General features: G+C 40.7%; 1 pseudogene; it reads left to right on the top strand.

Annotated features, from left to right (window-relative positions):
- The first annotated feature begins 4,071 nt into the window (after positions 1–4,071).
- On the top strand, positions 4,072–4,993 carry LOC101656966 (annotated as a pseudogene).
- Positions 4,994–12,293: the final 7,300 nt, after the last annotated feature.

Below are 12,293 nucleotides of genomic sequence, written 5' to 3'. Positions count from 1 at the left end.
TGAGAAAAATTTCCTTCATGGAAATGATTCTAAAACAAGAAGGACCATTAAAGTGCAAATTGCATTTTGGGTATGCTAAAGTGTCAGAAAAATCAGAAACGACAAATAGATGGGAATTCTCAAAACAGTGGGGATTAGACTGCAGGACAAAGGAGAAGGTGCTGAAGTGAGATGGTGTGGCTTCAGATCTCAGACCGAGCCAAAAATCAACAGCCATAAAAGCGACATTCAAGCTGAAGAGTGCTGGCTGTAGCAAGACCAGGGCTCTTTTCCTTGCAATAATGCCACATTTTGGTCCCAAAGAAGGCAGCGAGATTGTGTAAGGAACTGCAAAGACAGGTGACATCCATAGAGATCATTTAGCAGAGCATAGTTTGAACTATGCAAACCAACACACCTTAGTGAAAGAAACTCACTTTGAAGCGCTGAATAATAAAGAAAATCTAGGAACCTGGGATATGGCCTTAACTTCTCCCAATATTATACTCCAGTCAACTGCTGGTTTAGGAAAGATAGAAAACAAATCTTCAAAGGTCAAAGTGATCCAAAGGAGCCAGTAGAAATTGTGAAAACTAATGATCAAATATTTTGCTTCAAATCAATAATACTAGTAAATCAGAGGAATGTATAGAAAATATATCTGTGGAACAAACACACACATGCACCAAAAATGATAAAAAAAAATTCAGGCCATTTATAGAGGCCTAAATAAAGGCATGTACATATGTAAATATATTTATATATGAGGATGTGGAAATAGATCTATGTACATATATTTATAGGTTTAGTATTAAGGTAGCAGATGGACATTGGGCCTCCACTCAAGTACTCCCTCAATGCAGGAATACTTTGTTCTATTACACTGACATTCCATGATGCTCACCTATCCAACACAATTGCTGAAGACAAATGGGTACATAAGCAAATGTGGTGAAGAAAGCTGATGGTCCCCGGCTACCAAAAGATAAAGCATCTGGGGTCTTAAAGGCTTGAAAGTAAACAAGCGGCCAACTAGCTCAGAAGCAACAAAGTCCGCATGGAAGAAGCACACCAGCCTGTGCGATCATGAGGTGTTGAAGGGATCAGGTATCAGGCATCATCAGAACAAAAAATCATATCATTGTGAAAAGGGGGAGTGAGGAGTGGAGACCCAAAGCGCATCTGTAGGCAATTGGACATCCCCTTACGGAAGGGTCACAGGGAGGAGACGAGAAATCTGGGTGCAGGGTAGTAACAATGAAACATACAACTTTCCTCTAGCTCCTAAATGCTTCCTTCATCCGCCACACACACTATCATGATCCCAAATCTAACTTACAAATCTGGCTAGACCAGAGGATGTGCACTGGTACAGATCGGAACTGGAAATAGAGAGAAACCAGGGCAGATGATCCCTTCAGGACCAGTGGTGAGAGTGGCAATACTGGGAGGGTGGGGTGGAAAGGGGGAACCGATTACAAGGATCTACATATAACCTCCTCCCTGGGGGATGGACAACAAAAAAGTGGGTGAAGGGAGACGTCGGACAGTGTACAATGTGACAAAATAATTTGTAAATTATCAAGGGTTCATGAAAGAGGGGACGGTGGGAAGGAGGGGAAAAATGAGGACCTGATGTCAGGGGCTTAAGTGGAGAGCAAATGTTTTGAGAATGATGAGGGCAATGAATGTACAAATGTGCCCTACACAATTGATGTATGTATGGATTGTGATAAGAGTTGTATGAACCCCTAATAAAATGATTAAAAATAAATTCAGGCCAACAGATATAATAATTTAGCAATACACAATAAAATGTAATTTAGCATGGCACAATAAAATAGAGAAAAAATGATTAGAGTATAAAAAATGCATCAAGAAAAAATGGAAATAAATTTAAATGCTAATTTTGAAGTAAAATAAAACAAATCGATGACTAATCTGACCAAGAAATAAAAAAGGGGAGAGGCAGAAACACAAGAAAAAAGAAATGTTATAAGGTAACATCAAAGATACAAAGGGAAATTGCAATGAGTTATTGAGATCAGTTTTATATAAGTAAAATGGAAAATCTAGATAAAATGGTATATACATTTTAAAGGAAAATATAGTAGAGAAATTGGCCTGAATCAATCAATTACAATAACTAAGATAGGATGAATATTAGCCTCTGTCCTCCCTCACACTGAGACTAAATATCCAGTTTTAGAAATGTTACTAAATCTGTAAAGAACAGAAACTTATTTAACTTGTTCCAGAACATGGACAGTGGTACAGGGCTTGGGAAGGAAGCCTTCAAAAATCATGGAATAAACTTTCTATGAAACTTTACATCAAAACCCTGTAAAGATCAACAGAAAAACAAACAAAGCAAAAAACCACTTATGGACCTCCTACATCAATACTGATGCAAAAATCTACATAAATTAAAACATAAAATCACTCTGACAAAGTGAGGTTTAGTCCATGAATAGAAGGTTGGAGCTTTAAAAAGAAAAACAACTTCCTTCTAGTCAACTCTCATTTACAATAACCCTTCAGGACAGAGAAGAATTGTCCCCTAAGGTTTCTCAGGCTGTACATTTTTACAAGGAGGTAGTCTCAAGTTTCTCCCATGGGGCAGCAGGTGGTTTTGAACTACCGACCTTGCCATTAGCCGCCCAATTCTATCAGGGATCTTAGGAAACAAATAAAAATGTAACATTTTTAAGACGCAAAGGGTATGATTTTTACATAGGTATCTTCTTTGGAATAAATCATGGTGGCTTGGTGGTTAAATGCATGGCTTGTTCAAACCCACCAGCCACTCCTTGGGAGAAAGATGTGGCAGTTATATCTCTAAAAAGAGTGTGAGGGGTCAAAGATAAAAGTCATCAAAATTGGAAGAGATGGACTTTATTTGATGTAATTAAATATATGTATCTCAGGAAAATGGGAAGCTAATAACAATGAGTAAAAGAAAAAAGAAAATGTTTTGAAATTAATTGTGGTGATGATTATACAACCCTTTTGGTATTTCTAATCTATTAAATTGTATAATATGTGGATTATGTTCCAATAAAACTGTTCTATATATCTAATATAAATATATATATCAGCTGCAAAGCCAGCCTGATGCTCCCTTGGGAAACACTAGAAGAATTAACAGTCAGAAAGAATTGAAGCCAAGAATGAGACAATGACATCCTCTCTCACCACTGCTAATCAACATCATCTGAAGGGTTAGCAAATGCAATCATACAAAAGGAAGAAATTAGAGGCATTCAAATTAGAGAGGAATTTGTAAAGTTATTCTTATTTACATATGGTGTAACTAATTATCTATTATAAACAAGAGAATGTGGGGAGATAAAAGGGAAGAAAATCAATATCATTCTTACATAAAAAGAGTAAACACTTAAGGCTGCTACAAAAGGAAAGAACCCAATTACAGTTGATTTAAAAAAAAATAGTAACATTTAATTAGAAATATGTGATATGCGACTGCAGATATGTGACAACTCATCCAAATTGCTAGATATAACAGATGAGGGTATAGAGACACTTGATAACATAAAGCCATCAGTTATTCTTAATTTCAGTCTGTATATTATAATATAATATAAAATAATATAACATACTATAATACTATAAACCCAACGGAAATATCAAGATTTAGTTTTGGAACTAGCTGAGCTGATTCTATAATTCAAATGGAAAAATAGGCAAAAATGAAAAGGAAGAAAATTAAAAATTAAAGTGTTAAAGAGAATAATTTGCATTACCGGATATTAAAATATATTACAAAGTTACTTTTTTTACACTGTTGGTTCTGATACTTGAATAAATCGATATCTCTGTAGGACAAAACTAGAAGTCCAAAATAGACCTAAAAATTCATGTGATGCAATTTGGAATATGATCATTTCCATTACATATCATTGGAAAGGGTGGATTACTCAGTAAATTTTATTGGCAAACTATGTCACTAGGGAAATTTTTCGAATTTAAATCTCATACCAGAATAAGTATAAAATGGATTCAAGGCTTAAATGCAAAGTCTGATACTATGAAAGTACAAATGAAAACGGAGAACTTGGACTGGGCGGCCACATGGGCGGCGCTGGCCCAGCGCGGGCCCAGCATGCATTGCCCTTGGTGGAGGCGCAGAACCCACCCCCGGGCGGCGCGGAGGCTCCCTGGGAACCAGGTGGCCAAAGGGCTCAGTGGTGTTGCAAGAGATCTCCTACAGTAGATTCTGGTGCTTTCCAGGGACCCCAGCAGGAGCCATGAAGCTGAACAGAGAAGCGAAGTGTGGCCCACTATGCAAGGAGGGACTCCCCTGAGAACCACACAGGCTTCCTGCGCCTGTGGGGGGCCCAGGGACCCCACCCACGGCCGGTGGTGCTGGCCAAAGATGCTGGTTTGTCTTCAAGGGCAACCTACTATTCTTTGAGAGTCCTGAGGGTTGGCCCTGGCTCAGCCTGGCGGTGCTGGAGGGCTGCACCGTGGAGCTGGCCGAAGCCCTGGTGCTGAAGAGTTTGCCTTCCCTATCCCATGCGCCGCCCCAGGAGTGCTGCCCTACCTGCTGGCCGCGGATGGGCCAGCCGCCCAGGAGGCCTGAGTGAATGTGCTGTCTGGGGCCAGTTTCAGCTACACGTGCCTGGTGGGCCTGCCAGATCCTGGCCCTGCACCGTTGCCGCAGGCCATTGCCGCCTGCTGCTCTAAGCCCCAGGCTCCTGAGCACAGTTCTCCTCCCTTAGAGAATGGCCACTTCCCCTCCAAGGACTGCAGCCCTGGGGACTCTGTTGAGGGAAGGGGTAGCAGGCTTTCGGGGTGGGCCTCCACCGAGTGGGAGTTGCCAGGCCCTGCTAGCCTCCTCTTAGGCAGGGGACAGAACCCCGTGTCCGCTGAGACCTCCTGCTTCTCCACACTGCACGACTGGTATGGCCAGAAGATCCTGGAGCTGCGGCGGGGGTGGCTGCAGAGCACCCAGGGGGACTGGCCAGCTCGTGAGACCAAGGACAGGCCCTGAGCCTGGGGTCTGCCCCTGTCCTGCTGGTCAGGACACCTGGGCTGTCCGAAGTGGAATGTTCACTCTTTCTCAAGGTTGCTTGGGGGATTGTCTCTCTCCTCCCTTTACTGTAGGGCATCTCCAGGTTTGAGATCCACACTGTGACAGGAAGGGACTTAGGAAACACAGCTTCCAGCTCCTTTATGCCCTCAGACCCAGAGAGGGAAGGTGGCCACCCCCACTCTTTCTTCTAAGATTAATGGCAGATAAGAAAGGAGATGTTACTTGACCCCAAGCCACCCCCCATGCCTCTCTCCAACTGATGGCCTTAGGCAGCCTGACCTAGACCTTGACTCGAACTTGACTCGAATTGGGCTAGCTAGAGGCTGAAGCTCTGCACGAATTCCCAGACCCTATACTGGCTCCTCAGGAGGGGTCACCTTCCTAGCTGGACCAGGAATCTTACAGCCTGCTGAAATGAATTTTATACACAGAGGTCACCAGCCTTTATTATCTTTGCTATTGTTAATAAAGTTTTGTTTTTTCTTTCATTAAAAAAAAAGTAATGGAGAACTTAAAGAGAAAGTAAAACAAGTACTGCTACATTGTAGGATAGCAATCAATGCCACAAAACAAAATGTAGATGAATAGTTGAATGGAATATTAAAATGTTCTAGAAACTTTCACTCAAACCATAATATAAAGGGTGCTTTTATTTATTTATTTAAGCTACCAGGAAAAATCCGCATAAAATGATCTTGTAATCTCAAAACACAGATGAGTTTTAACAATGTCACCAACCTGAGGAGCTGAAAGGAAAGATCAAATTAATCATTAAATTAAAGTATAATTATCTAGAGCATCTATTAATAACAAAACTAAAATAGACAATCAAAAATTTATGATAAACTATGAAAGTAATATTTTCAAACATTACTATATTCAGAAAATCAATAATCTTCCTCATGCATACACAAGTCTCATAAGTCAATAACAGAAGACCAACATCCCCAAAGCAAAAATGGATAAATTACATAAATATGAAATTTAAGGAAAAGCAAAAGCAATTGACTACCAAGCATGTAACAAGATGCTAAGCTTCCTCCACTCAAGCAGAAATAAAAATAAAACTGCAAATAGACAACATTTATTTTTCTTTCATATATATTGGCAAAGATATAAATGGTCAATAACCTTATGCATTGGTAACATATGGAGAAAAAAAACACTCAAACTTTGGGAGAATGTGAATTGGAGTCATATCTGTGAAGGGCATTTTGCCAGTATGGAGCATAACTTCCACCCAGTAATTTCACTACTGAAAATTTATTCTAACTTTTTGTTTTCATAGGAATGACAGGATTCATAAACAGGGTGAATCCCTGAAGATTACCTGTAATAATAAGTGACGAGAAACTATCTTAATTGCCCATCAGATGGAAACAGGTGAAATCTATTGTGAAACATCTTACCAGGGAGTACCATGCTGCCATAAACAAGTGAAGGAAACCCTTTTTGGGCTGGTATGGGAAAAGATCTAAAATACATTATGTAAAATAGGGCAAGATATGACAAAATACCAATTTATAAACTATCAAGGGCTCATGAGGGAGGGGGAAGCGGGGAGGGAGGGGAAAAATGAGGACCTAATGTCGGGGGTTTAAGTGGAGATAAAATGTTTTGAGAATGATGTACAAATGCACTTTACACAATTGATGTGTGTATGGATTGCGATAACAGTTGTATGAGCCCCTAATAAAATGTTTAAAAAAACGAAAAACAAAAAAAATAAATAACAAGGTGTTGGGCAGTGACTGTGGTATGATACTATTTGTGTCACAACAACTAATAATACATGTACACACATATGCATGTATCAGTGTGGATACAATCTCTGGAAGTATTCACAGCAGTTAACAGAAACTACTGTTAATCATAAGAAAGCAAGCTGGGCTACTGAGGGACAGAGGGGGAAAGGAAACTTGACTGCATGTCCTCTTGTATCTTTTTAATGTTGAACCAAAAGAAGACATTCGGTTGGCCAATGAACACGTCAAGAAATGTTTGAAATCACTAGCCATTCCAGAGTCGCAAATCAAAACACTGATGACCGCAGCAACTCATCCGCATCAGTAGCAATATCATTTCAAAATACGAACAAGGAAAATAACAGATGCCAGAAAGGATGAGGACTGGAACCCCCATACACTGCTGGGGGAACCGTAAAACACTATTACTATTGTAGAAAGCGGCATGGCACTTCCTCAAAAAATGGCAATAGAAACAGCATGTGACCTTATAATCCTTCTTCTAGGTATATAGCCTAAAGAGACAGGAGCTGTAGCAGGAATAGATTTATGCATGTTTATTGCAGTGCTATTCATATTAGCAAGAAGATGAAAGCAACCTAAATGTCCATTGGTAGAAGAATGGATAAACTTTGATACACATCCTCTAGGATGTTCCAGTGTAACAATGAATCTGCTAAATGCCTTATGGCATGGATTCACTTCAAGAACATAATGAAAAGGGAAATGTGTCAATCACAAAAGGATAAATATTGTGTAAGACAATTGTTATAAAATAATCAGGAAAAGGTTTCACATTAAAAGAAAAGAAGCGACTTTGATAGGGGGAAGTGGAGGTAGAGAAGAGGGAGCAACAGGCTAGAGAATAGCCAGGTGTTAACTTGGGTGAAGGGGAAGACAATATCCAACGAGAGGGAGAAGAGCAAAAAAAGGATGGAAGCAGGGCAAGACAATGAGCAGTGTGATGATGAGTTATTGAATGCAAAACTGATGATCTGCTCTGTAAGCCTTCACCCAATTCAGATTTAAAAGCTCAAAAACAGACAAGAAATAAAGATATGTTCTATAAAGCTAAATGCATTCAATCTACATTTTGTATGTTTTTTTATGTTTTGTTTTTCGATGTCAAACCATACTGAATACATTACTAACTTAAAATTAAAACTCAAAATGCTCGTGAAAATAAAGTGAAAAATCAAGCAGAGGCATTTTTCATCAAGTCAAATTTATTCAATCCACACTTTACCTAAAATGCCCCAGCTCTGGTGTTATAGGAATCAGCAGCAGCAGGTAGCATTTGGGGTTCTTCTGTTCTAGGTATTTGATTTGCAGAATGAAAAGCCAATAGCCCTTTAAGATGAGAGTGTAACCTGATGGACAGGTCTGGGAGATGATCTTGATATTTCAAAACACTGGAATGAATTTAAAAGATCACAGAGAATCCACATGAATAAGGAACAAATGTCACATCTTACCTCTACACATCGTACTGAAAAGCAGCGCACAATCCTACCTGGTAGAGGAGGGATCATCCAACTATTGAGAAGGAAAAAAAAAAAGAAACCCAGACATGAAATCGGAGGAAGACACAAATACCTCGGAATCACTATAGAAGCAGCTGTGGCTGAATAGTCAAGGAATATAAAATACTGAGAGTTAATTATGTGCTTTTTATAGCAATTTGAAATGGACTCAGTGATCTGATTCCACGGTTTTAAAAACATTGGCATCTTTTCTTTCTTTTTTTTTTCCCTTTTCCTCCCAGATCTGCAGGATTGGGCTTTTGGAAGCAGACTAGAGTTGTGGTGAAAGTAGCTTGTAATTCATTCTCGCTCCCATATTACTTTACAGCTTCACTTACATGGTTTTATTTGATGCTTCTCTCTAATTTTAATGGTTATTGAAGGCAAACATTTTTGCTTCATTTTTACAGATCAGAAATTGGCTTGCACACAGAAAAAGAATAAATAGCTTTCTTTCTTGGTTACCAGGGAAGAGAGGAGAAGGGAGGGGGATATCGCTAACTAGATAATAGACATGCATTAACAGGGTAAAGGGAAAGGCAATATACAATGAGAGGGCTGGGGAGGGGTGATCAGCACAGTGTCACAGAAGGAAAGGAAGATTCGGAGAGGGGTGCAAGAGTTACAGACAATCCCGGTCAATACTATCCCAGGCATTCTCCTGCAATATCAACCATGGCAGGCAGCCATCTACCAGTGAATATATGGCCAAACAGACGAGATGAAAAGACATGAGTAGGTCAAATTGCTAGGTCATGTGAGACTGGAGCTCAAAAATATCTTGACTCCTGGTCCTAAGTTCAATGTAAAGCCTATAGTGATCTAGGAGTAGAATGCTGGCTTTTAAGGCCAGAGACTGGGCTCAATTCCCAGTCAATGCACTTCAGACACAGTAATCACTATCGGCCAGTGGAGGGGTTTTGTCGGTGCAGCCCTCGGTGACGTCGTGGTTACACACTGGGCTGCTCAGTGTAAGGCCAGCAGTTCAAACCCTCCAGCACCATTGAGGCAGAAAGATGGGGCTCTCTACTCCTGGAAATAGTTTTCTAGGAAAGTAAGAAAGGCCCAGCAATCTGCTTTTAAAATAAACAGCTATGAACGCTAAGGATCATAATAGTTTGAACTACACCCTATAATGGGGATGGTACAGGACATCATGAGCTGCCGAATCCCAAGCAGCCAACAGCAACAACTCGAATATCTGCTGCTTCGTGGAGTCTGCAAGGCCTCTACGCAGGCCCCGCCTCGGAGGCGCACGCGCGATCATTTTCACATGAAACGCCAACAGATTTCGGAAACACAATCTCCCTCACACTGTCTTCACTGTGAGCAGGCATTCCTTTGGTGTGTTGCGTGCGTGTGTGCGTGTGTGTGTGTGTGTGTGTGTGTGTGTGTGTCTGTGTGTGTGTGTGTGTGATGTTATCTATATGCCATCAGGGCACCTGCATATTTGCATATTGGGAGGGAACTGAATAAAACATGAAGCATTTTATTCCAATGGGAGGCAAGAGCCTCAAAGGATATTTACAAATGTACTCAAGTCCCTCAGAGTCAATCAATCCCTGAATCAACAAATGAGCTTTTTTTCAATCTCCTTGTATGTGCCTAGCACTAGGATAAATGCTTGGGAGGATACCGTGAAACAAGGAGGAAATTCTCCCCACCCTCTGTGAAAGTTTCAGTTCCGCTTAGATGAAGTCATTAAAGTGATGGTGGTCTGGAGCCCCTGAGTGGTGCAGAGGGTCAATGGACTTGTCTACTAACCTAAATATTAGTAGTTAGGGTTCAGTCAGAGGCACCAGGGCACCAGGCAGACAAGACCAGTAGTTCAGATTAAAACGTCAGGCGTGGTGCAATCCACAGAGCACAGTTCAACTCAGACACAGGGGAGTGCCATGAATTGGAGTCAATTCAGTAGCAACTGATACCAGAACCAGTGCCTACAAAGTGTTAGCCTTTCTGTGCTCTCTCCAAAGGGCACCCGCTGGAAAGAAAGAAGGATAGCAAACGCTGCTAAAATCTAGTCTGCAGCCTAGTGACTGAAGTCTAGTATCCACATCCCAGAGGCTATACGAGTGGGTATTTTAGACTTTCTCAGGGATAGTCTATGAATAGTCCGTAGTACTATCTTTCTGCTTCTGCCCTTTCCCCTCTAATTCTCTCTCCACCATTTATCATTTATCAACATTTATCAATTAATCAAATTGTGTCCTTCGTTAGCATCTCACAATATAAGAATTTCCCTTTATTCCTCTTTCTCTTAGATAAAAGTCAGACTCATAAACCTCATCATTGTCCACTCATTTTATTGACTTTTTAGACATTGTCTTCCTATTTCTAGCTCTTCCCTAATTGCAAGCTTTGATTCCATTGTTCTCTCTGGAAGGCTCCACCCCCAGACCTGTGCACTGCTGATATCTTCTCTTCATTGCAGACCTCAACCCAAATATTAACAGTCAGACCTCCCCACCTAACATCTAAAGTAGCTTCCCCACTCCTTGCCCAACTGTCTTCAATATCATTAGCATGTTACTTGCTTATAGTGCATGTAGTTCTCATCATAAGTAATTATCTTATATATTTGCTTGCTTGTTCATCATCTGTGCCCACCCTTTACCCTGAATTAGAATATAAAAGCATTAGAAAAACAGCAGTTTGCCTTGGCTTATTTATTGCCATTTATGCAGTTCCTAGAACAGCATATCGTAAGTGTTTAACAAACACTTATTGAGCGGCTGAATGAGAAGCCTCAGAAAATTGTATATTTATGGCTTTCACTATCATACACATCCCTTTAGAACCTGCTGGCTATTGTGAGATATTATCCAAGATTCTTCCCACTTCCTGCCCTTCCCTCATCTCTACAAATGTGTGTGCTCCTCCCCCTGTTCAGTCAGTGATACCTTTTGCCCCCGGGAAGATTAAGATTAGTAGAGCAGCAATGCAAAACAAAATAATAATAATAATAATAGTAAGTTCTAGGCTTTTTAAATTCCTAAGTGGACTTTAAAATTATGGATACTACTTTGCAAACACTAGATCCTTTTAAGTACCAGAAGTAAAGCCCCTAAGAAAGGAATCATGGCATAAAATATGTATCATGTGTAACGTGAAAAGAAAATAGAAGAGAGTTATTTTATCCAATCCAGGAGACAATGTACAGATGGAGGACTGGGAGAAGGTGGAGAGTGGGAAAGAGGGGAAGGTAAAGCAGGTGGCCAAGGATTAGAGAGGATAGGATGACATTCAGACTGCGGACACAGAGAAACCTGTGGGTCATGAAATTAAGGGGTGGATTTAGGACTGTGGACAAAGCTAAAGGCCAAATATTAACTGACAGGAAATGCCAGAAGAGGACAGTGAGGGCAGATGCCTGATGCCGCCACCATCCTTTCCCCATCACCCTCCAGACATGTCTAAGTCCTGCCACCCACAGAGATCTTGATAGTACCTGGGTAGACAGGAATATATTGCTCAAACTCTTAATAAGACTGAATTATCATTTTGTGACATTGCAAAACAAGTCCAAACTATATTTGATGTTATCCCATGGAAGGGGGAAGAGAGACACATTAAAAGGGATTCAAAGTAAGAAAGCTCTGTTTTTAAACACTTGGGATTGTAGTTTGTGAAACTTGTAGCCACTACGTATATTTGAAGGACACCTGGAGATGCAGTGGTTAAATGCTCAGCGATTAACCCAAACGTGGACAATTAGATCCCGATCTATGCTCTGTGGGAAAAGATGTGGTTGACAGCGCCCGTAAAGACTTGTAGCCTTGAAAAGTCTGTGGGACAGTTCTGTTCCGTCTTTTGTCGTTGCTGAGTGCCATAGAGTCTTTTCCTATTCCTTGCACCCCTATGTGCAACAGAAGGAGACATTGCTCAGTCCCGAGTCATCATCACAACTGTCCCTATGTTTGAGCCATTGTGTCAATCCATGCGGTCAATGGCCTTCCTCTTTTTTGCTGCCCCTACACTTTACTAAGA

This window comes from Echinops telfairi, unplaced genomic scaffold, assembly GCF_000313985.2.
Source record: "Echinops telfairi isolate 266 unplaced genomic scaffold, ASM31398v2 ScPeMD7_7424;HRSCAF=8462, whole genome shotgun sequence".
Classification (NCBI taxonomy): domain Eukaryota; kingdom Metazoa; phylum Chordata; class Mammalia; order Afrosoricida; family Tenrecidae; genus Echinops; species Echinops telfairi.
The sequence above is the reverse complement of the archived record's forward strand: the minus strand, read 5'-3'. Positions and strand labels throughout refer to the sequence as shown.